The sequence below is a fragment of the Ranitomeya imitator genome, chromosome 10 (assembly GCF_032444005.1).
Source record: "Ranitomeya imitator isolate aRanImi1 chromosome 10, aRanImi1.pri, whole genome shotgun sequence".
NCBI lineage: Eukaryota > Metazoa > Chordata > Amphibia > Anura > Dendrobatidae > Ranitomeya > Ranitomeya imitator.
In genome coordinates, this window is record NC_091291.1 from 77,062,772 (window position 1) to 77,090,296 (window position 27,525).

The 27,525-nt window shown below is 44.6% G+C and overlaps 1 pseudogene; it reads left to right on the top strand.

Annotated features, from left to right (window-relative positions):
- The first annotated feature begins 2,463 nt into the window (after positions 1-2,463).
- LOC138651785 (zinc finger protein 585A-like) lies at positions 2,464-18,050 on the top strand (annotated as a pseudogene).
- The last annotated feature ends 9,475 nt before the right edge of the window (positions 18,051-27,525 follow it).

Sequence of the window (27,525 nt, forward strand, 5' to 3'; positions counted from 1 at the left end):
GCACTATTGCGGGCACATGTCAGCTGTTCAAAACAGCTGGCATGTCCCGGCTTTGATGCGGGCTCACCACCGGAGCCCACATAAAAGCGGGGGTTCTGAGCTCGGATGTACTATCCCGTCCGAGGTCAGAAAGGGGTTAAACAGCGTCGGTCACCTTTGACCAAATACCACAGGTTGCGTCATGAACATTCTTATATCTAATAACCCCTTTAAAGACCTTTCCTTTAATTTGGTCGCCCAGGGAAACAGACCGTGTCGCTGCCACTGTGACTTCCCCTTTAATGACCACCGGATCTGGTACCGAGTAACCAGTAATCTAGTCCCAGGCAGGGCGCTCCACCCCCACCCCCCAAAAAAAACCAAAATGTTATCCTGCCCCTTTTCCTAACTCCCAATCCCAAAATAGACAAGGACATTTGGAGTTGCCACTCCTCCCTCTTCTGGAGATAAAGCATCTTCAGCCTCGGCTCTTTACCTCTCCTACAGACAAAATGGAGGAAAACAAAACACTTTTATTAATCAGTTATTTTTTATTACGGCATGTATTAAGGGAAATTACAGTAAACTGTCCCCCAATCCCTTTTCCTTCCCCCTATCCAGAATGCTGGGGTGAGATTATCTCTCCAGAGACCCCAGAAATATTAGGGTCCCAGCGCCATTATACAGAAGAATAGTGTGATCTCCATAGCTCTTACACAGGACACAGAGATCAGACAAGGTCTCATACTCAGGCAGCTTCTCTGTTACTCCAATTATATGAGCAAGATCAGAGTCTCATTATACCGAGTAGAGAAGCTCCAGGGACAAAGACCCCGTCTGGTCCTAACACGCTGGGGCCCCGGAGTATCCAGCCACGGGGCCCAGATTCTCTCATTTGTGGCCCCAGCGTTTCTTGTAGATAAATTCCTTTCTCATACAGTCCTGTAGTAATGACTTTGTTCTCACGTTTTGTAGGAGGGTTCGTCTGACTCCATCTTATGTTATCAGTATACGTGCAAGAGATCGACGACTGCAGATTTACCGTGTGTGTCCGGGGTCAGTTCTACAGGGGGACAGAGCCGCGGGGTCTGTGGCCAAAGATAGTGGTATACGGGTGTATACAGTGTACAGATAAGGGTCTACAACCGAAGCTGGGGGTACACAGGTGTATACAGTGTACAGAGAAGGGTCTACAACTGAAGCTGGGGGTATACGGGTGTATACAACGCACACAGAGGGGTCTACAACCGAAGCTGGGGGTATACAGGTGTATACAGCTTACACAGAGGGGTCCGAACACACAGCGGTCTGCCACCTACTGCTGGGGGTATATTGGTGTTTACAGTATACACAGAGGGGTCTGCGACCAAAGCTAGGGGGTATACGGGTGTATACAGCATACACAGAGGGATCTGTGACTGAATCTGGGGTATACAGGTGTATACAGCGTACATACAGGGGTCTGTACACAGAGGGGTCTGTGACCGAAGCTGAGGATATACGGGTGTATACAGCGTACACACTGGAGTCCATGCCCAAAGGGCTCCGCACATAACAGAGCTCTGTACACACAAGGCTCCGCTCGGCACACCCCGTAGACAAGACACCACTCCACACACCTCGTATATGCATGGCTCTGCACCGTACACCTCGTACACACATACGGCTCCACATGATAAGCCTCATACACCCACTGCTCTGCTCCGTACACCTCGTATACACGCGGCTCCTCTCCGCACACCTCGTAAACATACGGCTCCACTCGGTACACCTCGTATACACACGGCTCCGCTCCGTACACCTCGTATAAACACAGCTTCGCTCCGTACACCTCGTATACACACGGCTCCACTCCATACACCTCGTATACACACGGCTCCGCTCCGTACACCTCATATACACACGGCTCCACTCCGTACACCTCGTATACACACGGCTCCGCTCCGTACACCTCGTATACACACGGCTCCGCTCCGTACACCTCGTATACACACGGCTCCGCTCCGTACACCTCGTATAAACACAGCTTCGCTCCGTACACCTCGTATACACACGGCTCCGCTCCATACACCTCGTATACACACGGCTCCGCTCCGTACACCTCGTATACACACGGCTCCACTCCATACACCTCGTATACACACGGCTCCACTCCGTACACCTCGTATACACACGGCTCCGCTCCGTACACCTCATATACACACGGCTCTGCTCCGTACACCTCGTACACACGGCTCCGCTCCACACACCTCGTATACACGGCTCCGCTCCGTACACCTCGTACACACGGCTCCGCTCCGTACACCTCGTACACACACTGCTCTGCTACATCCACACTGTAAACCCCTCCTGACCCCACACATAAACTTCCCTTCATCCAGCACCATGACAACCAGCACAGCAGAGTGCTGCATATACACTGAGGCCCCTGATCATGTGACCCCTGACTCCTCCCCTCCTGTGACCTCATCACAGGTCCTGTGCGCACAGAGCAGCCGTATATGTGGAGTGCGGCTCTGCAGGTGGAGGTAGGTGCTTGAGATTCTGTCTCAGTGGCCCCTTTAACACATACCATGATTCATGATGCACAGATACAGCAGAGGACTATAGGTATGGTTGCGTCTAGTTTGGAGTTGATTTTTTGTGGTTCTCAGAAGATCATCTCCATTCTCGCTGATTCACTAGTGAGCCGTCTAGATCAGAGTTGATTTTTTGAGGCCTCATTTTATCGACTCCACTCTAGACGGCTCACTACTGAAGTGACTAGATCGGAGTGGATATTTAGTGTATAGGTGGAGTGCGGCTCTGCAGGTGGAGGTAGCTGCTTGAGATTCTGTCAGGGTCGGCTCCAGGTTTTAATGAACCTTGGGCGAAAGAGTCTCAGTGGCCCCTTTAACACATACTATAGGTATAGTACAATGCCAAAGATTTCACTTCTTACATTACATGAGTGATATCAATCGCTCCGAAACCAGACAGTATTATGGGCCCTATATATTACTCCAAACATTAACCCCTTTCTGACATCGGACATAATCGGCCATGTTCCCTGGGCCTATTTGACCAGGGATGGATTATTGCGACTGTGCACACGGCCCCTCTGCCTTTGAATCAAAGACCCCGTGGCGTGACACAGGGTGTGATCGTTGCCATGGTGACCTGCTGTTGTCATGATTACATCCGGGTCACCAGACCTAGCAAACTTGTTGATCATGCCCAGTGCATTATGAGCACGTTTTTCTGTCAGTGCAGAGCTGACAGTTTCTATGGCATGGCGATGCTGCTGTGTGTGTGTGACAGCAGCCAAATATAAAAACCCAATATAAATCTGGTATTGCGGTTATTACACTGACCCGAAGAATAAAGTCACCTAATCACTGATACTGCACGAGAAACGGCGTAAAAAATAAATAAAAACAATTCTTCACCTGCTATTAATTTTTTCATTCTGCCTCCCAAAGATTGCAGTAAAGCTTGGCGCACATTTATCCTGTGCTCTGCGCTGAGCGCTTACACTGGGGTTTCCGTGTAAATCTCTGAAATACGTTATTCAGACGGAACCTCTGGCAGAAGATTCCCTTTAATGAGGCAGTTAGAGGCACTGTGGGCGCCGTCTAACCTGTGATCCAGCGGTGTCTGTCTTTTTAGGATTGCATAAAAGTGCCGTCGGTAACAGTTTTGTGCACTTCTGAAAAGGACATTGCTGAACAGAGGCCAGACAAAGTCCAGAGTAACTCTGCTGCCTCATTATAGTGAATGGATCTCTCGGGGGTTTCATCTGAATCACGTCACTCAGATATTTAGATGGAAACCCCAAAGAAAGTGCTCAACGTAGAGCACCGGATAAATGTGATCCCAAATGTTATGTAAAATGTTCCCAATAAAAGCTTTAACTCAATCCATAAAAAAGCAAGCCTTCACTCAGGTCTGTCCTCTGTTCATGGAAATATAGGGGGCTTCCACGTTACTGGTAGCACAAAGGCTCTGGAAAAGCTAAATGGCTCCTCACCCACCAAAAGAAATTCAGCAAATTCTGCGCTCACAAATCCAAATGCCCCTCTTCTGCGCCCCACAGTGTGCCTAAACCACATACTGCATCTATGTTTGGCATTTCTGAGGCGAGAGTGAACGTAACTTGCTGCTGCATGCCTCCAGAAGCACAAGCTGGGCATAACGTATTGGTCACTATAGCGTACTGGTCACTACAGCAGCTGTTTGCAATTTTCACTCAGCATCATTAATTGTTGCTTGTTTCTGGAAAATACCCGTGGAGTCAAAATAGTCACTACACCTGTAGATAAATTCCCCAGGGGGGTATAGTTTCCCAAATGTTGTCTCTTGAGGGGTGATTCTGCTCTTCTAGCAATTAGGGGCTCTGTATTTGGAGTCGGCAAACTGTTCTAGGAAAATCTGCCCTCCAGGAGGCAAATAGCACACTGTTCCTCCCGAGTCTCTCCGTGTGGCTAAGTAGCACTGTACAGCCACATGTGGGGTATTGCCACGTTCAGTAGAAAATGTGGGACAATTTTTTGTTGGTGCCATTTTACCCACTTGTGTGAAAATGTAAAATCTTTGGCTAAAATAAAATTTTGGTGGTAAAAATGTAGTTATTTGGTCTTCACTGCCCAATGATATAAAATTATGTGACACAACCATGGTGTCAATATGATCACTGCAGCACTAGATGAATTCATTGAGAGATGTAGTTTGTAAAATGGGATCACTTATGGGGGGTTCTGCTGTTCTGGTACCTCAGGGGCTCTCCCAGTGGGTCATGGCACCTTCACTGCTCAGTGATATAAAATTCTGTGAAACACCTGAGGATTCAATATGCTCACCATACATCTAGATCAGTTTCCTGAGGGGTCTATATTCCAAAATGGTGTCACTTGTGGGGCTTTTGGGTACATCAGGGGCTCCATACGCTACATGTTCCACCAAATTTTGCATTCAAAAAGTCAAATGGCGCTCCTTTCCTTCTGAGCTCTGCCGTGTGCCCAAACCGTTGTTTTCTCCCTCATATGGGGTATCGGCGTGCTCAGGAAAAATTACACAACAAATTTTGGGGTCAATTTTTTCCTGTTACTCTTAAAATTTTTTGAAGCTGATGTTATTTTTTTGTGAAACAAAGTTAAATGTTCATTTTTTTTTTTCCACATTCTAAAAATTCCTGTGAAGCACCTGAAGAGTTAATAAACTTCTCGAATATGGTTTTGAGCTCCTTGAGGGGTGCAGTTTTTAAAATGGTGTCACTTTTGGGTATTTTCTATCATATAGACCCATCAAAGTGACTTCAAATGTGATGTGGTCCCTAAAAAAAAAATGGTGTTGTAAAAATGAGAAATCGCTGGTCAATTTTAACCCTTATAACTTCATAACAAAAAAAATTTTGTTTCCAAAATTGTGCTGATGTAGACATGTGGGAAATATTATTTATTAACTATATTGTGTGACATATCTGTGATTTAAGGGCATGAAAATTCAAATTTGGAAAATTGCTAAATTTTTGCCAACTTTCCGTTTTTTTCACAAATAAATGCAAGTCATATCAATGAAATTTTTAACTCTATCATGAAGTACAATATGTCACGAAAAAACATTGTCAGAATCACCAGGATCCATTGAAGAGTTCCAGAGTTATCTACTATAAAATTGTCTAAGGGTCACCTCCGTCTGTCTGTCACAGTTATTCATTCGCTGATTGGTCTCGCCAGCTGCCTGTAATGGCTGCCGCGACCAATCAGCGATGGGCACAGTCCGGAAGAAAATGGCCGCTCCTTACTCCCCGCAGTCAGTGCCTGTCGCCCGCATACTCCCCTCCAGTCACTGCTAACACAGGGTTAATGCCGGCGGTAACGGACCGCGTTATGCCGCTGGTAACGCACTCAGTTACCGCCGTTATTAACCCTGTGTGTCCCCAACTTTTTACTATTGACGCTGCCTATGCGGCATCAATAGTAAAAAATGTAATGTTAAAAATAATTTTTAAAAAACCTGTTATACTCACCCTCCGTAGTCGCTCGCGCCGGCCGCCATCTTCCGTTGCAGGTTCCGGTAGCAAAGATGGTATGGGAGAAGGACCTGCCATGACGTCACGGTCATGTGACCGCGACATCATTACAGGCCCTGCGCGCATGCGCTAGAAAGACATGCCGTGACGTCACGGTCATGTGACTGCGACGTCATCACAGGTCCTGCGCTCATACCAACCCTGGGACCGGAAGCTGCCGTGGACTACAAGGGGCCCTCGGAAAGGTGAGTATATGTTTATTTTTTATTTTTTAACCTGTGACAAACCTGGCTGGGTAATATACTACGTAGCTGGGCAATATACTACGTGACTGGCCAATATACTATGTGGCTCTGTGCTGTATACTACTTCGCTGTGCAATATACTACGTGGCTCTGTGCTGTATACTACGTCACTGGGCAATATACTACGTAAGTGGCCAATATACTACGTGGCTGGGCAATATACTACGTAACTGGCCAATACACTACGTGGCTCTGTGCAATATACTACATGGCTGGACAATATACTACGTCACTGGGCAATATACTACGTCACTAGGCAATATACTATGTGGCTGGGCAATATACTACGTAACTGGCCAATATACTAAGTGGCTGGACAATATACTACGTGGGTGGGCAATATACTATGTGGGCTGGGCAATATACTACGTGGCTGGGCAATATACTACGTGGCTGGGCAATATACTACGTGGTTGGGCAATATACTACATGGCTGGGCAATATACTACGTGACTGTGCAATATACTACGTGGTTGGGCAATATACTACGTGGTTGGGCATTATATACTACGTGGGCTGTGCAATATACTACGTGGCAATATATAATCACTGCACTCATACTATGAAACTTGCTTGATGCAGGTGAAAAAGTTTATTGAGACAATTGTAGCAAAAGGTAAAATGGTGAAGCGATAGGCATAAACGACGTTTCGGCCAGCTCGTGGCCTTGATCACGTTATTGCTGGAACAAATGACAGAAAAAGACAATGAATAACTATATACAAAGCAGTAAGTAACTATGTACAAAACTATTTACATATATACAGATCTGGAAAACATGTCAAAACCAAGGTAGAGGTGAAACACAAGATACCAGTGCTCGCAAATAAAGCGCATATGATGTCAGGACGACAAATCGAAGCATAGGGAAACAAGAAGATACATGTATCGTGCGCTAGGGTGAGAGAACAAGACGATAAGACTGTAGCATACCCTAGTGGGAGGTTCCTTATGTATTGTTGTATTGCAGTGTTGCTGAGGGTGTCAGCCAAAGGTAAAGGAGTTTAAATAGTCCTAAAGAGAATGATGGAACACCAAAAGCAATGATTCAGATTATCATAATCTAGCCATGATCTTATCTTATGGTAGGGGGCAAAAGGAAAAGGCTATAACATACTTGTGAGATGCCATTAGTACACGTATGACGAGCCGTTAGTCGCTGTGTAGTGGAGCACACATGTGGGTATGACTGTAGGAACAGACGATAGTAAGTTATCTGTTGAATCCGTAGTAAGTCTATAACAAGTGAGATAGACTACGGTATACTTGCCAGTATAATGTTCTTATTATAGACAGTGTAGCAGGTCGGTCGTCGTGGTATGAGACGTGCGTGAAAGTATGGCTAGGGAGATACATAGATATACATTGGAATGAGTTTAGTCCATATCGGGTCAGATAAAGAGGAACTACGCTATACTTGCCAATTTGATAATTAACTTGTAGTGCACCGGATGTCCCCAATGTATGGAAGATATACGTGGATGTTGCTGTGGGAACAGATATTCGTAGGGTAAGTGGGTTGTAAGGTAGGCCTACAGTGAGCAATTATGCGGTTGGTGCGCTACCTGCCAGTATGTAGGCCCAGTCCCGGTCCAACTATAGGGGTCCCGAGTTCCAAAAAGAATCAGGGCTGTAGTGCACAAAAATTTGGCTGCAATACAATAAAGGGGCTGTTAGGATGAAGTACTCCAAACCCCCATGTTACTTATCTGTAGGGTGAAATCTCACATCTGTGGTCCGCTGGTCGCGTTCGGGGGGCCGGCGTTGGTGGCCAAGTGGTAAGAGCAGACACAATCTGTGTCTATGCTGAGGGACGGCTGCCATGACTGATCTGGCAGCGCTGTATAAGGCCATAGCCGGGTAGGTGACCGGAAGCGGTCCGGGACGCCCACACCTGCGCAGTTAATGCAGGGACAGGAGGGGAGGGGAGCCCAGCGGAGTCGACGCGTGTGCTGTATTAAGTAACCCCATCTGCTCCTGTAATGTGGAGAGGGAAGCCAGCGTCTGTTCGGTACAGCAATGACCGCAAGATGGCGCCCGCGCATGGGCAATGCGCATTGTGTGTTAGAGTGGCAAGGCAGGGACTATAAGATGGCGCCCGCGCATGCGCAATACACATTGAGGGCTAGAATAGTGTAGGGACAGCAAGATGGCACCCGCACATGCGCAGTGCATATTGTGGGCTGAAGCGTCAGTGTCCAAGTATCCGGAGCTGGTGACGTCGGTGTGTGTACAGACAAGACCATAGGGGAGATAAATCAGCAAAGTAAAAGGACCTATATAGGCATTTCAAAGGCACAGATGATACGTGGTGTACATAATTACACAACAACTCTGCAAATACAAAGTATAAATGTGTGTATATATATATATATATATATATATATATATATATATATATATATATATATATATATATATATATATATATATATATATATATATATATATATATATACGGCAGGAGTCCAAACTGGTACTCACAAGTATGTTATAGCCTTTTCCTTTTGCCCCCTACCAGAAGATAAGATCATGGCTAGATTATGATAATCTGAATCATTGCTTTTGGTGTTCCATCATTCTCTTTAGGACTATTTAAACTCCTTTACCTTTGGCTGACACCCTCAGCAACACTGCAATACAACAATACATAAGGAACCTCCCACTAGGGTATGCTACAGTCTTATCGTCTTGTTCTCTCACCCTAGCGCACGATACATGTATCTTCTTGTTTCCCTATGCTTCGATTTGTCGTCCTGACATCATATGCGCTTCATTTACGAGCACTGGCATCTTGTGTTTGACCTCTACCTTGGTTTTTACATGTTTTCCAGATCTGTATATATGGAAATAATTTTGTACATAGTTACTTACTGCTTTGTATATAGTTATTCATTGTCTTTTTCTGTCATTTGTTCCAGTGATAACGTGATCAAGGCCACGAGCTGGCCGAAACGTCGTTTATGCCTATCGCTTCACCATTTTACCTTTTGCTACAATTGTCTCAATAAACTTTTTCACCTGCATCAAGCAAGTTTCATAGTATGAGTGCAGTGATTATATATTGCTACGTTTGATGGGATTATTGGTTCCGTTCACTCGCACCGTCACATCCCTATTAGTCGAGTGCTAGCCTTCGAATTCTCCGCAATATACTACGTGGACATGCATATTCTAGAATACCCGATGCGTTAGAATCGGGCCACCATCTAGTTACATCATAAAGAGACAGTGGTCAGAATTGTAAAAATTGGCCCGGTCATGAACGTGAAAACCACCCTAAAGGGTAAAGGGGTTAAAAAAAATAATTAAATGCTCACTTCTCCTCACTGGCTGCAGGTCCGGACTCTTTAGCATCGCCGTCTCCCAGCTCTCTGCGCTGTGACTGTTCAGAGCAGAAGGCGCCGCAGTGGACGAACGGGGAGAGGCAAGTATTGCAAATACTGGGGCCCTGAACAAGCGGGGTGGGGGGCCACTCACGAGCTCCAAGCCCCCTTAGCCCGCCGATATCCCCTGCTTCAGCATTGAGACTCTTTTGGGGCTTTTGTTGCCACTTTACAAGAATCATGGTTATGTTCATTTTACACTGATGGATACGACTCAAATATGAAAAACGGGAACCAAGGAAACCTCTATTACTCTTATAATACTGTATAATGTTCGCACGGTACCTCCATCCCCAATTTAATTTTATTTTTTTGTGTTTTTCATGTAATATAACATCATATCCAGGGGAAAAGAAACACTTTACATGGAGACATTGGCATCAAATAACTCATGTCGTGGTGTTCTTGCAAACAAGCTTTAATAAACGGCTCAAACGTAATAGATTACAGACCGGGGAAGACGGGAAACATTCATATATAGACAGCCGGTGGTGATGGAGTCAGTGACTGACTCTGGCCAAATATGTGTCTAGAGCCGTAGTAGAAGATGATGTCGTCGTCCTCATCATGAAGTAGTTATTTCCCATGTCACGTGTAATGAATATCTCCTGCAGTATTGCTAATGCTGATTCCAGTGTCGGTAAATGAGATGATAATTAGCGTTATGGAAGATGAGTCTATGAGAAACGTATTCAGCTGCCGACTCCGAGGAAGAAACTGCTTGTTGTCTGTGGCCTAAAATTTATAGGTTTTATTAGTAGATGTAAAGAAGATAAGAAAATAGTGTAAAATAATAAATCTACTCGTATGTTCCCTTTATTATCTCCAGTAATTGTATTTTTACACAGGATTTTTATGATGTTACATGGGCTCATCTCATTCAGGTCTCTACAATATCGGATCCTCTCGTTGAACATTTTCAATATAAGAGAATTTACCTGATTTACCTATCAAGGATGGGTATGGACAGAGACAAGATGGCAGAGAGGATATTAAACCTCACTCTAGAGATCCTCTTCCGGCTTACTGGAGAGGTGAGAGATTCTGATATCGTCACATTACATCATTCTTATCTTTGAGAATAGTAGTTGAACAGAAATGGAGAGGTGAGGACTCTGGAAATGTCTGTAGTGAGATTTATTAATGTGTCTTTCTATAACCAGGATTACACAGTAGTGAAGAAGACCTCTAGTGAGCGCTTTCAGGACCCTGTGTCTGAGGGATGGGGAAGACCCCTGAGCCCAATCACGGGGCCTCCAACTCACCCCCTGATACATGAGGACATCAATGACCAGAAGATCCTAGAACTCGCCTACAAGATGATTGAGCTGCTGACTGGAGAGGTGACACTGCTGGGAATGCTGGGACATTATATAGTAACACTATGAAGGGATCGGGGGGATGACTGTATCATTTTATGTGTTAGGTTCCTATAAGGTGTCAGGATGTCGCCATCTATTTCTCCATGGGGGAATGGGAGTATTTAGAAGGACAGAAAGATCTGTACAAGGACATCATGATGGAGGTTCCCCAGCCCCTCACATCACCAGGTAATAGACAGAACTAAATACACATGACCTGTAATTACGTGTGTGTAAAAAATGAATTTGCTCCTTGTATGTTTTTCCTCCAGTTTTATCCAGTAAGCGAACAACACAAGAGAGATGTCCCCATCCTCTTCTTCCACAGGACTGTAAACAAGAAGATCTCAATGTTCCTCAGGATCATCAGGTAGATAGAAAGTGTCATGAGATGATGTGTAGACGGCTTTAAGCATCTTGTGCACAGTCTTGTTTTATCCACCAGTATTATATGTTTTATACTTGTGTAATGAGAACAGTGGAGATGGCAGGATTAGAGCTGATCATAGATGTGACGTCTCCATCTGTCTGTGACTTTTGCAATATTTCTTTCAGAGTGAAGATCTGACCCATATTAATACTACAGAGATATATGTGAGGGGTGATGAGCGATGTAAAGAGGAGATTCCTACATATGACTACCCAGGTCAGTAGTAACCACTAAATGTGGAGAAGTCACAGTTTCTTTTCAGTCACCGGCTGTGGCTGCTTTATCGGTGGTGTAGTCCGACCGTATCATTAGTGTGATCACCATTTTACGTCTAGACCACAACTATCTCCTCCACACAAAACTGTACAAATGACTGGGCATTGAAAGCCCTTGTCTATAGAACTTACAACCTGGAGGATCCACCTGCCCCCAGGGATTAGGAAACACTGACCGTTACCTGCCCACATCTGTAAACTACAAAGCCAAATGACAGCGTGTATAGAATGTACAGACAAGTTAGAAAATTACTTGAAGAAAAACATTGATTAGTCGCTTAGAGAAAGCGGATGGTAAAGATGTTGCCTTTGTTGCAGCAATGCCAGAGTTTCTGTGTGGTCCTTTTCCAATTTCCTGGCAGGAATGCCACCATACTCACCACCATGGCCACTCTGTGGTGTCTCTGTTCCCTGATGCCTCCTGCTTTTCTGGGCTTGTGGCATGGGTAGTGTGCGCTTCCCAATATTTTAATGGGCAGCATGCGCATTTTGCAGATAGGTGGAAGGCATCCGGTATATAATACACTCTCCCTAGTAGGGAGGTTCCTGAGGACCTCCTGTAGTTTACCTACTTAGTGTTTGTGCAATTAGTATGTTGCCAGGTCCCTCTCCTTGAGTCCCATATTGTCTGAACCTGTTCCTGAAACCCGTATTGCTGAACTAGCAGCATTGTCTGTCCTGGCTAGTTTTCCAGAATCAGAACTGTCTGAACAAGGATTCGTGTTTGTCCTGTCTGGTGATCCAGAATCAGTACAGTTTGTACCAGCTCTGATATCTAGTTTACCAGTATCCGAATCCTGTCCTGCCAGAAACTGCACCTCCATGTCCATTACTGAGATCCTGACACTTGGGGTCAACTACTGAAGTACCATGAACTGCCCAAGATTGATTCCTTGTGGCTACCTGCAGCGCAAGCCTAACTCCACCATTAGGAGCTTTAGCGGAAATAAGGTATCCGCTTAGCCATGCTCCTCCTGGGTAAGCCCGGCTCATTACACAGTGGGTCCACAATACATGTGTGTAACAGTTTCTTCAGGACATGGACCCTTCTAATCCAATGCCTCTTCTTACTCTGAGTTAAACAAAGAGATGTTTGCCAGCAAGATCAGCAGGAAACGATTCTGTCCTCTCTGCAAACAATTAATACCCGTTTGGAAACCTTGACGTTGGCTTCTTCATTTACTCCATCTCAAAGTGCAGCATCTATGGCCGTGACTTATGCACCTGGAGCTAATCCTCGTCTGTCTGCTCCACCATGTTATGACAGGGATACTAAGCAGTGCCGTGGCTTCCCGAACCAGTGAACGCTGCACTATGAACTATTTCCCATCAGTTTCCCTCTGATCGTGCTAACGTGGGATTCCTAATGTTCCACCTAGTAGGGGAGGCCTTAGTGTGGCTCTACCTCTTGTGAAAGAGATGGAACCCTGTGACATCGGATCTGCAGGCCTTCCTGGTGGCCATACATAAGGTCTTCAATGAGTCGGGTCGTGTATCTTCTGCAACTTCCCTTCTCAGACTGAGTCAGGGAGTTCTGTCTATATGCCACTATGCTGTCTCGTTCCGCTCCAGTCTTACTAGCTTATTTGGAACGATGAAGCTTTGGTAGCCGCCTTCTGGGAGAGTTTGTCCAGAAGGATTAAAGACAAATTGGCTGGTTGAGACATTCCTGCTACTCTAGAAGACCTGATTTCCATGGCAATCCGGATCGACCTCAGGCTCCAGTAATGGACCAGAGATGTGACGCGTGAGAGGAAACCATCACGTCTGGCTCTGTCCTTTCAGAGTCTGATAGTTCCCCAGCCTTTTAAAGGGAACCTGTTACCCCGTTTTTTCAAGATGAGCTAAAAATAGCGTTAAATAGGGGCAGAGCTGTGCTTTACATTAGTGTATTTTGTGAGCCTTTATTCCCCACCTATGCTGCCGAAATACCAAAGTAAAGTCGCTGTTTTGGGCTGTCACTCACGCTGGTCTGGTCATATGGGCGTGGTGACAGCGCTGTTTCTCCCCTAGATCTCCGTTGGTGGCGTAGTGGTGTGCGCATGTCCAACTGGCGAATCCACTGCGCAGCTTGAAGGAAAATAGGGCGATCTGCGCTATTCAGCCGTTTATCGGTGGGCGCGGCCATCTTTGTGAGGCCACGCGTGCGCAGATGGTTCTTCTCGGCTTCCCGGGGCTTCAGGAAAATGGCCGCGGGAAAGTGAAAAATTGTAAATATATGATTATATTACTCAAAACATAATGCCCAGATTGTGCTCCAGGAAACACACACCGAAAATTAAATGGGTTCTTCTCACTATATCAATGCCAAATTCATGGATGCTAAATGTGGTTTGGGCGCACTGCAAGGCTCAGAAGAGGGGGAGATTTGACTTTGGGAGAGTGGATATTGCTGGACTGGTTTATGGAAACGTCTGTTTTTCTGTTCACAGATGAGGGACCTGAGTGGGGGCTTGTTTTTTGTGAGATGAGTAGATGTTTTTATTGGTATTATTTTGGCCAACATAACATTGGTGGCCCTTTAATCCATATTTGTGAGGCAGAATGAACAAACAGTTGAATACCACGCTCTACTGGTTCATCCTATGAGGTTTTCTGTTAGACTGAACTGTCATTGACTTGGTGAATAATTCTATATTTTTACATAAATTGCCCTTTTTCTGGACAGTTTGAGTAGAAGTGTTCAAAAATGTAAATTTCAAGGATATTTTATTCAAAAATAATAATTGTTTTTATTATTGGCAGATGACTGTACCAGGAGATCAGACGGACAGCTGACATCTTCAATTTTTAAATCAGATAATCTAAAGATCCCACAGGATACAATTGAAGTGAATGACATTACTTCAGATATACCATCATCTCTTCACTGCAAAGATCTGTCATCTGATCCATTGAAACAGGTCCTGTCTTCTGATTCATTACTGACTATTAAGGAAAATCAAAGTCTCAAAATAATCATTAAAAAAACAATTGCCCCTAACGCAAAGAAGTCATTTTCACGTTCAGAATGTGGAAATAGTTTTCCACTTAAAAAGTCTTTTTTTAAAGATAAAAAAATTCACACATCAGGGAATACATTTTTTTGTTCTAAGTGTGGGAGATGTTTTAACCAGAAATCAAATCTTGTTACACATCAAAGAACTCACACAGGGGAGGACCTTTTTTCGTGTTCGGAATGTGGAAAACATTTTAAACAGAAATCAGAAGTTGTTATACACCAAAGAACCCACAAAGGTGAGAAGCTTTTTTCATGTTCAGAATGTGGGAAATGTTTTAAATGTAAAACAAATCTTGATAGCCATCAGAGAACTCACACAGGGGAGAAAACTTTTTCATGTTCAGAATGTGGGAAAAGTTTTATAGAGAAATCAAGTCTTATCAAACAACAGAGAACCCACACAGGGGAGAAGCCTTTTTCATGTTCAGAATGTGGGAAATGTTTTACAGAGAAATCAAGTCTTATCAAACATCAGAGAACCCACACAGGGGAGAAGCCTTTTTCATGTTCAGAATGTGGAAAATGCTTTATCCAAAAATCAGATGTTGTTGTACACCAAATAACCCACACAGGGGAGAAGCCTTTTTCATGTTCAGAATGTGGGAAATGTTTTACAGAGAAATCAAATCTAATCAAACATCAGAGAACCCACAGAGGTGAGAAGCCTTTTTCATGTTCAGAATGTGGGAAATGTTTTACAGAGAAATCAAGTCTTATCAAACATCAGAGAACCCACACAGGGGAGAAGCCTTTTTCATGTTCAGAATGTGGAAAATGCTTTATCCAAAAATCAGATGTTGTTATACACCAAACAACCCACACAGGGGAGAGGCCTTTTTCATGTTCGGAATGTGGGAAGTGTTTTACAGCGAAATCAAGTTTAATCAGACATCAAAGAACTCACACAGGGGAGCAGCATTTTTCGTGTTCAGAATGTGGGAAGCGTTTTAACCAGAAATCAGAAGTTGTTATACATCAAAGAACTCACACAGGTGAGAAGCCATTTTCATGTTCAGAATGTGGAAAATGTTTTGTGAAGAAATGATCCCTTCTCAGTCACCAGAGAACCCACACAGGTGAGAAGCTTTTTTCATGTTCAGAATGTGGGAAATGTTTTAAATGGAAAACAAATCTTGATAGCCACCGGAGCATCCACAGAGGGGAGAAGCCTTTTTCATGTTCAGAATGTGGGAAATGTTTTAACAGGAAAGCGCATCTTGATAGCCATCAGAGAACTCACACAGGGGAGAAACCTTTTTCATGCTCAGAATGTGGGAAACGTTTTAACCAGAAATCAGATGTTGTTGTACACCAACGAACCCACACAGGGGAGAAGCCTTTTTCATGTTCAGAATGTGGGAAATGTTTTAAATGGAAAACAAATCTTGATAGCCACCAGGGAACCCACAGAGGGGAGAAGCCTTTTTTATGTTCAGAATGTGGGAAATGTTTTACAGAGAAATCAAATCTAATCAAACATCAGAGAAACCACACAGGGGAGAAGCCTTTTTCATGTTCAGAATGTGGAAAATGCTTTAAGCAAAAATCAGATTTTGTTCAGCACCAGAAAACCCACACAGGCGAGAAGCCTTATTCATGTTCAGAATGTGGGAAATATTTTAACCGGAAAGCTCATCTTGATAGCCATCAGAGAACCCACAGAGGGGAGAAGCCTTTTTCATGTTTAGAATGTGGGAAATGTTTTACAGAGAAATCAAATCTAGTAAAACATCAGAGAACCCACAGAGGGGAGAAGCCTTTTTCATGTTCAGAATGTGGGAAATGTTTTACAGAGAAAAGAAGTCTAATCAAACATCAAAGAACCCACACAGGGGAGAAGACTTTCATGTTCAGAATGTGGGAAATGTTTTATACAGAAATCAAATCTTATTGCACATCAGAAAACTCATATTGAACAGAAACTTGTTTAGAGAGTAGGAGCTTTTTTCACTCAAAATCACATCTTGTTAGACTCCAGAGCAGTCACACATGGGAGAATCCTTTTCATGTTCCGAATGTGTGAAATGTTCTAACCAGAAAGCGAATCTTGATAGCCATTGGAGAATCCACATAGGGGAGAACACCACCCAACTGGTCTCTGTAAAAGCTAGAAAGTCCCTAGCTGCACAACTAATAACACCATCTCTGACCTAACTCCCTAATAGGTCGTTGAGGATATTCTCATACCCCCTGAGTAACCTGAGGGAAGGCCACAACACACTGTCAACAAAGATAAACGAAAATGTGAAGTAAGATCTGAAAACCCTGGTTGAGAAATTAAAACACTTTCTTATAGGGCAAAAGAAGGCAAGCTAAGGAGAACCAAAAATAAAAGGAACAAGTATATGCTCCCAGAAGCCTTAGGCTGCCGTCACACTAGCAGTATTTGGTCAGTATTTTACATCAGTATTTGTAAGCCAAAACCTGGAGTGGAACAATTAGTGGAAAAGTATAATAGAAACATATGCACCACTTCTGCATTTATCACCCACTCCTGGTTTTGGCTTACAAATACTGATGTAAAACACTGACCAAATACTGATAGTGTGACGGCAGCCTTACAGTGATAGAAGGAAAAGGTGCTGGGAGGGAAATCAAACAGACTCAGTGCAAGAATACAACTAGATTTTTCCAAACAAGGTAAACCACTTAGCTGAAGGACTGGAACTCTGAATACACATTCACCAAGATGTATAGCCAGCAAGGAAGTGCAGTGAAGGGAAAGGTGAACATATAAAATCCCACCCAAAATGTGATAGAACAAATCAAAACGGGAAAATGAGAAACAGTTGGAAAGCAGCAAAATAAGACAGGAAAACAAAGACAATATGTTTATATCATCATTTGGACAGGGAAGAAAAGGCAATAGCTGAGCAGACAGAAGAACTGATCACGCAGCAATATGTCACTTGATTGAGTCTCCAAGCCAAAGTATGACAGTACCCCCACTTCTACGAGGATCCACCGGACTCTCAGGAACCCCTGACGTCGCTGATAGAACTTTTGCATGAGGCAATTCATAGTTACATAGGTTAAAAAAAGACGTTGCTTCATCAAGTTTAACCTTTCTTCACCAAATATACATTTTTTTGCCACTGCATTATCTAAAACCCGCATATACTGAGGAAATCATCCAGCCCTTTTTTAAAGCTGTCCTAGTATTTGCCATTGCTACCTCTTGTGGTGGGGCATTCAAAATTTGGGGGGAAAATGGGGGTGCATCTTATAATTTGAATATACCTTACAGGCCGCGGTGGAGCAGGGGTCCCTGGATCGCTGCTGGAGGAGGCAAGAGTGGGGCGCTGCTGCAGGCCGCAGGCTGGGATGAGGGGTTGTTTGGAGGTGCGACACTGTGGGTGTTCGTTTGTGTGGGGGCCCCACCATCATTTTGTGAAAGCCAGGGACCCCCACACTTCCATGGTTTACATTGCGGTGGACTCTGGGAAAATGGCTGCCGGGGCAGCACATGCACAGATGAAGATCTTAGCACCAAGATCTCGGGAGATGAGATTTCAGCGCCAAGATATTCATCTGCACATATGCTGCCCCAGCAGCCATTTTTCAGGAGTCCACCGCAAAGTAAACTATGGAAGTACGGGGGCTCCGAGCTTTCACAAAATGTTGGCTGAGGGAGCCCACCGCATCACCGAACACCAGCAGAGTCACATATTCGAACACCCCTTTCTCCCAGTCTGGGGTCCGCAGCATCGCCCCACTCCTGCCTCTGCCAGCAGGGACCCGCTTCACCGCAGTCACCACCCCCGGTAAGCTATGAGACGCACGGAATGTAAGAAGCACCATCATTTTATTAACCCCTTACCGGCATCGGACGTACTATACCGTCCGATGCCGGCTCCCCTGCTTTGATGCAGGGCTCCGCGGTGAGCCCGCACCAAAGCCGGGACATGTCAGCTGTTTAGAACAGCTGACGTGCCCGTAATAGGCGCGGGCAGAATCGCGATCTGCCCGCACCTATTAACTAGTTAAATGCCGCTGTCAAACGCAGACAGCGGCATTTAACTACCGCTTCCGGCCGGGCGGCCGGAAATGACGTCATCGCCGACCCCCGTCACATGATCGGGGGTCGCCGATGCTTGTGAATGGTAACCATAGAGGTCCTTGAGACCTCTATGGTTACTGATTGCCCGTCGCTGTGAGCGCCACCCTGTGGTCGGTGCTCACAGCACACGTGCAATTCTGCTACATAGCAGCGATCAGCAGATCGCTGCTATGTAGCAGAGCCGATCGTGCTATGCCTGCTTCTAGCCTCTCATGGAGGCTATTGAAGCATGGCAAAAGTTAAAAAAAAAAGTTTAAAAAAATGTGAAAAAAATAAAAAAAACATAAAAGTTTAAATCACCCCCCTTTCGCCCCAATCAAAATAAATCAATAAAAAAAAATCAAATCTACGCATATTTGGTATCGCCGCGCTCAGAATCGCCCGATCTATCAATTAAAAAAAAGTATTAACCTGATCGCTAAACAGCGTAGCGGGAAAAAAATTCGAAACGCCAGAATTACGTTTTTTTGGTCGCCGCGACATTGCATTAAAATGCAATAACGGGCGATCAAAAGAACGTATCTGCACCGAAATAAAAAAATAAGCCCTCAACCGACCCCAGATGATGAAAAATGGAGACGCTACGAGTATCGGAAAATGGCGCAACTTTTTTTTTTTTTTTTAGCAAAGTTTGGAATTTTTTTTCACCACTTAGATAAAAAATAACCTAGTCATGTTTGGTGTCTATGAACTCGTAATGACCTGGAGAATCATAATGGCAGGTCATTTTTAGCATTTAGCGAACCTAGCAAAAATGCCAAACAAAAAACCAATGTGGGATTGCACTTTTTTTGCAATTTCACCGCACTTGGAATTTTTTTCCCGTTTTCTAGTACACGACATGCTAAAACCAATGATGTCGTTCAAAAGTACAACTCGTCCCGCAAAAAATAAGCCCTCACATGGCCAAATTGACGGAAAAATAAAAAAGTTATGGCTCTGGGAAGGAGGGGAGCGAAAAACGAACACGGAAAAACCAAAAATCCCCCGGTCATGAAGGGGTTAAAGGGACTCTGTCACCTGAATTTGGAGGGAACAATCTTCAGCCATAGGGGCGGGGTTTTCAGGTGTTTGATTCACCCTTTCCTTACCCGCTGGCTGCATGCTGGCTGCAATATTGGATTGAAGTTCATTCTCTGTCCTCCATAGTACACGCCTGCGCAAGGTTGGCAGTCCCAGATAGCTGCCAGTCGTAGCTTCATATCTGTGTGGTTTGTTTTCTCTATGCCTAGTGGTTGGCTTGGTGATCTATCGTTGCCATATCTTGACCTCGTTTTGATCATCTGTTTGGCTAACTCTCCTGATCTGAAACACTATCCTCACAGTATTATCACATCAGACCCTTACCCGACTTCACCTTTGTCTCTACCGTTTATTTATGATGTACCCTCCTGGCTATTGACCTCTACCTCATTGTGTATCCCGACTTACAGCTAGTCCGTGAGAAGTGACTCAGTGTCACTCTAGCTTCTGAACATCCTTTTAAGGCCGGAGTCACACTACCGTATAATACGGACGAGTGCTATGTGATAAAAAAATCGCATAGTACTCGGACCAGTATTCCTCTATGGGGCACCTCCCATCACTGTTTTTTTCCTCGGCCGTTTTAAACGTGCGAGTGAAATCGCAGCATCCTGCGATTGTTACCGACACTCGGCTGAGTCTCGGCTCGCTCGCACCCATATAAGCCTATGGGTGCGAGTGAGACAACGCACATCACTCGGATATCATCCGAGTGATGTGCGTTATACGCTGACCCCAGCAATGGAGGAGATAGAAAAATTCATTTCTCCGCCTCCTCCGCAGCTGTGCTCCGATTCGTTCTGTGCAAGAGGCTCGGAGCACAGACGCATGACACTCGGCTCCTGCTCGCATCGGATGCAATATGCTAGTGTGACTCCAGCCTAAAAATGTGGATTCCAACGTTGGATTCCAACGTTGGATCCCATGATGTGGCCATACAAGTGATTAAGAGAGAGGTAACAATACAGGGATCACATCTCTCTTTTTATGCACCCTAAAGTCTTGTTTCCTTTTGCAGCTGCTGCTTGACATTGAGTACTGCTCCTCTGTTTACTTGTATCAGAATACACAAGTTCTTTTTCTGTCCTGTAGTCCTCAATATGCTTCCATTTAATATATATGCAGCAATAGGACCACTCTGATCTAGGTACATTACTTGGTATTTATCGACATTAAATCTCATTTGCCAAGTGTTTTCCCATCATTCAGAGATCTTACAAAGATCATCTTGTAATATTGTAATGTCCAGTTCAGTTTGGTGTTGTCAACAAAGACTTTTCACCCTGAGGAAGCTACATTGCTGTGGTGTAACGCGTGGATCATCTTGCCACTTCATATTGAGGGTTGCATTCCTTGTGGTTCTTATGAATAATTTATATTTAAAAAAGTTGCACTCTATCGCGCTAAACATGTCAATGTGAAATATACACTGCTCAAAAAAATAAAGGGAACACTTAAACAACAGAATATAACTCCAAGTAAATCAAACTTCTGTGAAATCAAACTGTCCACTTAGGAAGCAACACTGACAATCAATTTCACATGCTGTTGTGCAAATGGAATAGACAACAGATGGAGATTATTGGCAATTATCAAGACACACTCAATAAAGGAGTGGTTCTGCAGGTGGGGACCACAGACGACTTTTCAGGACCAATGCTTTCTGGCTGATGTTTTGGTCACTTTGAATGTTGGTTGTGCTTTCACACTCGTGGTAGCATGAGACAGACTCTACAACCCACACAAGTGGCTCAGGTAGTGCAGCTCATCGAGGATGGCACATCAGTGCGAGCTGTGGCAAGAAGGTTTGCTGTGTCAGTCAGCGTAGTGTCCAGAGGCTGGAGCCGCTACCAGGAGACAGGCCAGTACACCAGGAGACATGGAGGGGGCCGTAGGAGGGCAACAACACAGCAGCAGGACTGCTACCTCAGCCTTTGTGCAAGAAGGAACAGGAGGAGCACTGCCAGAGCCCTGCAATATGACCTCCAGCAGGCCACAAATGTGCATGTGTCTGCATAAACGGTTAGAAACGGTTAGATGGTCTGAGTGCCCGACGTCCACAGATGGGGGTTGTGCACACATCCCAACACCGTGCAGGACGCTTAGCATTTGCCACAGAACACCAGGATTGGCAAATTGGCCACTGAGCACATGTGACAAACATGACAGAGTCTGGAGACGCCGTGGAGAGCGATCTGCTGCCTGCAACAGCCTTCAGCATGACCGGTTTAGCAGTGTGTCAGTAATGGTGTGGGGTGGCATTTCTTTGGAGGGCCTCACAGCCGTCCATGTGCTCACCAGAGGTAGCCTGACTGCCATTAGGTACCGAGATTAGATCCTCAGGCCCCTTGTGAGACCATATTCTGGTGCGGTTGGCCCTGGGTTCCTCCTAATGCAGGTCAATGCCAGACCTCATGTTGCTGGAGTGTGTCAGAAGTTCCTGCAAGATGAAGGCATTGAAGCTATGACTGGCCTATGGCCTATGACTGGCCCGCCCGTTCCCCAGACATGAATCCGATAGAACACAAATGGAACATCATTTCTCCCTCTATCCACCAACGTCACGTTGCACCACAGACTGTCCAGGAGTTGGCGGATGCTTTAGTCCAGGTCTGGGAGGAGATCCCTCAGGAAACCATCCGCCGCCTCATCAGAAGCATGCCCAGGCGTTATAGGGAGGTCATAAAGGCACATGGAGGCCACACACAATACTGAGCATCATTTTGACTTGTTTTAAGGACATTACATTCCACTTTCATTTTCTGTGTGACTTCAAATCCAAGCCTCCATTGGTTAATAAATTTGATTTCCATTGATTATTTTTGTGTGATTTTGTTGTGAGCACATTCAACTTTGTACAGAACAAAGTATTCAATGAGAATCTTTCATTCAGATCTAGGATGTGTTATTTGAGTGTTCCCTTTATTTTTTGAGCAGTGTATGAAATATGAATAGCAATACTGCTGAATACAAGGAAGAAATGAGACGCTTAGCACATAATTTGGCCGATTCATGCAAGCCCATCAACCAACATCAAGGTGGTCTTAAAACTGATGGGTCCCTACATATCTAATGTGAATACCTCTCTCAGGCTGAAGTCTGAATTCCTGGGTGAATGCCTCTCTCACCAAAGTCTGCATTTAGAGTAGGTAGGATCCTGTTTGTAATTAAAACCACCACATATTGAATGGCGGAGTTCTCGATCCGAGCGCTAACATAGAAATAACAAAGCACTTACTGGCACATCCAAACTAGTGTGAATAGGTGCATACTAGGACAGCCACCTCCATATAAAAATATACAAAAAATAGTTGCACTCTATCGTGCTAAAGATTTCAATGAGAAATATATATGTCTGCTCCTAGTATACACCTATTCACACTAGCTTGGATGCGCCAGTCAGTTTTTTGTTATTATTTTGTATGTAACACTTTGATAAGGGATTTATATCTTACCCTCCCTCTATGTTCCACTAGGTTCATATTATCATTACAAGCACCTCAGTATATTTTACACTTAATTCACACTGCACTATTACTTATCTGGGCCTTTGGTTACATTTTTGCATGCACTTTTACTATTCTGGGAGTCAATCTTTTACCTTGTTTATTATGACTGGATTGTGCTTTGTTATAAAAGATATTCCCCTACCTTCTTGTCTGTTTTTAGTTGTTTTTATACTCATTCCTGTGTATGTTTTGGTATCAATAAAGTATATTTTTCATTTTTGTTTGGACATCCCAGCTTTTATTGTTTTACTTTGAATTATTGATGCCTGATTTATATTAATCCTCCCTTTAATCATTGTCAGCAAAGACCGACAGTTTACTCTCCCATCCACATCTTCATTTATAAAGAGATTACAAAGAATCGGTCCTAGCACAGATCCCTGCGGATCCTACTGCTGCCAGTACAGATACCTGCGGTCCCCACTGCTCCCAGTACTGATTCCTGCGGGCCCACTGCTCCCAGTGCAGATTCCTGTGGTCCCCATTGCTCCCACTACAGATCCCTGTGGTCCCCACTATGGACTATATCCCATTTAGAGAATGTACCATTTATGACGACTTTGTTTCCGCTCAGTTAGCCAATTCCTTTCCCATCTGCATATAGTGTCCCCCAGTCCGTGCCTCTGTAGCTTCAGTATAAGGCTGTTATGTGGTACAGTATCAAATGCCTTTGCAAAGTCCAGATAAATCCCATCAGCCGCATTTCCTACATCCAGACTTGCACTCACCTCCTCATAGAAACCCAACATTGTGGTTAGACACGACTTATTCTTCATGAATCCATGCTGGTTGTCAGTTATTATATTATTCTCTGCAATATATTTCGGCTGGTCATCTCTTATAATGCCCTCAAAATCTTTGCACTCTACTGATGTCAGGCTTACAGGACGGTAGTTATTTGGATCCACCTTTTTACGTTCCTTTATATCGGCACCACGTCAGCCATCCTGTAATTCTTATAGAAAGACGAGGGTGTTTTTTGCAGAATCCAGGCACACATGGGTTTGCTCTGTCTTTTGTCTACGCGTTTCGAAGTATACAAGGCAATCTTGCCTTGCGCAGGCGTGTACTATGGAGGACAGAGAATGAACTTCAATCCAATATTGCAGCCAGAATGCAGCCGGTGGGTAAGGGAAGGGCAAATCAAACACCCGAAAACCCCGCCCCTATGGCTGAAAATTGTTCCCTCCAAATTCAGGTGACAGAGTCCCTTTAAGTCCAAAAACACCTTATGAAACAATACATATGCGGAAACATTCCATTATAATAGCCAGAAAGCCCATAACCAAAGGTGACGTGTAGTTCAATGTAAAGAATAATGCTTACCCATATTAAGGAAGGATAAGGTGAGCCCACCACGCTCCCCCAATGCGTGTTTCACGTGTTGGCTTTCTCAAGAGGGATTGCCATTGGAGTGCTGTCCCATTAGCTATTTATATGATAATCTCATCTGCCAATTAAAGGGGTGCATGGATACTGCTGCCCACGTCATTGTGATTTGCTTCTACCCACCGCCATCATAGAGGCGTGCGTGCCAAGTAAATAAAACCCAGTGACATCATAGACAAGCACACATCGCATAACAAATGACCTGACAGAGCAGAAAGGCATCGGAGAGCAGCGTGCATGCGCCCATTAGAGGTCATTTTTAAGAAGTCCGCTGGAAACGGCCATTTGTAAGGCCATTTTTCTAGCATAAAAGGCATGGAATGACATCATATGAAAAAAAAAGACTTGACGGAATGGTGAGAGAACAGAATGAAAGCTGTTAATAGGCGCCAATCAATAATATTATATGTAAATAAAATTGTAAGAAGTGCTAAGAGCCAGAGTCAGTGAATAAAAGTTAATAATGTGCACATACATTATGGTAAAGACTTGTGTAAATATTTGCAGATATGTAAATGAACAGATACTGACACTGTGAAAGGATGTCAGGAGAAAGGGAGAAATAATGAGTAGAAAAATAATAATATATGTGAAAAAAAGAAAATGAATGAAAACTAAGAATAAAATAAAAAGTGAAAATACAAGTACAAGTGAGTCTAAAGGTACCTTCACACATAACGATTTAGTTAACGATATCGTTGCAACGTCACGCTTTTTGTGACGTAGCAACGATCCCGCTAACGATCTCGTTATGTGTGACAGCGACCAATGATCAGGCCCCTGCTGGGAGATCGTTGGTCGTTGGGGACCTTTTTTTGGTTGCTGATCACCCGCTGTCATCGCTGGATTGGCGTGTGTGACGCCGATCCAGCGATGTGTTCACTTGTAACCAGGGTAAATATAGGGTTACTAAGCGCAGGGCCGCACTTAGTAACCCGATATTTACCCTGGTTACCATTGTAAAAGTAAAAAAAAAACACTGCATACTTACATTCTGATGTCTGTCACGTCCCCCAGCGTCAGCTTCCCTGCACTGACGTCACCACTGTGCTCTGCTTTACTGCCGGCACTGACACAGTCAGTGCGAGAAGCTGATGTCGGGGGACGTGACAGACATCGGAATGTAAGTATGCAGTGTTTTTTTTTTTAACTTTTACAATGGTAACCAGGGTAAATATCGGGTTAATAAGCGCGGCCCTGCGCTTAGTAACCCGATGTTTACCCTGGTTACCCGGGTGCTGCAGGGGGGACTTCGGCATCTTTGAAACTGTCTTCAACGATGCCGAAGTCTTTCCCCTGATCGTTGGTCGTTGGAGACAGCTGTCTGTGTGACAGCTCCCCAGCGACCACACAACGACTTACCAACGATCACGGCCAGGTCGTATCGCTGGTCGTGATCGTTGGTAAGTCGTTTAGTGTAACGGTACCTTAAGAAGATGAGATACAGTAGATCTGTCAATTACGGAGCTCAATTCCCTCAATATCCGTGGATGAATGTCATCTGGGCCGGATATGTCACTGTTCAATTTGCTCAGGCGCTGGTGACTTTCTTGTGTTCCACTAGTTACAGTAGTGTTAAATACTCGCAGTCAGATATGACTAACCAGATTAATCACTGGTTTTGGTATAAATTATATTACCGCATGTCACACAATATACCAGTTGGTGCAGTAGATTCTAAGAAAACCACCAGACACAGGATTCATGATCTGCATGTTTCTGAATCTGTGTAGTAGAATAATTAATTGAAAGGGGGTGATCAGAATAATAGCAGTGTGGAGTTCAATTAGTGAGTTGAATCATTCTGTGAAGGAATAGGATTGAATCAGGTGGCCCTTTTTTAAGGGTAAAGCCGAGACATGTTGTACATGTACAGTACAGACCAAAAGTTTGGAAACACCTTCCCATTTAACCCCTTAACGACCACCGATACGTTTTTTAACGGCGGCAGTTAAGGGTACTTAAACCACAGCGCCGTTAACGGCGCTGTGGAAAAAGTGAATAGCGCCCCCAGAGTCGGATTTTCTCTGGGGTCTCGGTTGCCGGGGGTAGCCGAGACCCCAGAGAACATGATTCGATGTTTTTTTACCGACCTCCGGGTTGCGATCTCCGGTAATTAACAGTTTACCGGCGGTTGCAAAAAAACCCCAAAAAACGCAATTTCTCATTTAATTTCTCTGTCCTCCGATGTGATCGCACATCGGAGGACAGAGAAATGGAGTCCCCGATATCCCCCCAATACTCACCTGTCTCCCCCGGTGTTCCTCGTGGCTCCCGATGGGCGTCGCCATCTTGTTCCGGCCAAAAAATGCAAGCGCCCGCCGGCCGTCATCTGGAAGATCTTTGGGGTCTCGCCTGCCGGGGGTAGCCGAGACCCCAAAGAACATGATCGGAGTCGGTATTTACAGACCCCTGTTTTGCGATCGCCGGTAATTAACTGTTTACCGGCGGCCGCAAAAAAAAAGCGATGTGTAATTCTCTGTCCTCTGAAGTGGTCGCACATCAGAGGACAGAGAAATAGGGGGATTCAGGGACCCTTTCATACTTACCGGTGTCCCTGGGTCCTCCTGCGTCCTCAAATGCCCGCCGGCTTCTTCATCCGGTAATAAAATTATTATTATTATTCATTTTTAAAGCGCCATTTATTCCATGGCGCTTTACATGTGAATGGGGCAAATATAGACAAGTGCAATAAACATGAGTAAAACAAGGCACACACAAGTACAGGAGGAGAGAGGACCCTGCCCGCGAGGGCTCACAGTCTACAGGGGATAGGTGAGGATACATGCGCCCACCA